A 358-nucleotide genomic window follows, 5' to 3' on the forward strand; every position below is an offset into this window, starting at 1 on the left:
TCGTTTGGGCGGTCTGATTGGCCCCGAGAGTGACGTCACACTTTGACTGCGCAGTGGGTATCCACGGCGTGAGCATACCCTTATCCTTATACCATGCTCCCGAGCAGAGGCGAAGTGTGTCAATTGAGTTTGAACAAAATTGTAAATGGAAAGCGACGTGTGTCGATTTGTGTCAAGTGTGTCGACTGTGTCTCCTAAAAGGAAAGCAACCTTTGTGAAACCACTTTTAGGCTTATTCGACGCGTTTTTGCATGAAACAAAAGAATCGCTTACGCAAGTTACGCCGCATGTGACGGCACCCTCACTCATAGCGTTTTCGATTGGGCAAAAGTTAGTGCGCACTCAGTTCACACCAACA

This window comes from Trachymyrmex cornetzi, unplaced genomic scaffold, assembly GCF_001594075.2.
Source record: "Trachymyrmex cornetzi isolate Tcor2-1 unplaced genomic scaffold, Tcor1.1 scaffold492, whole genome shotgun sequence".
Taxonomy (NCBI): domain Eukaryota; kingdom Metazoa; phylum Arthropoda; class Insecta; order Hymenoptera; family Formicidae; genus Trachymyrmex; species Trachymyrmex cornetzi.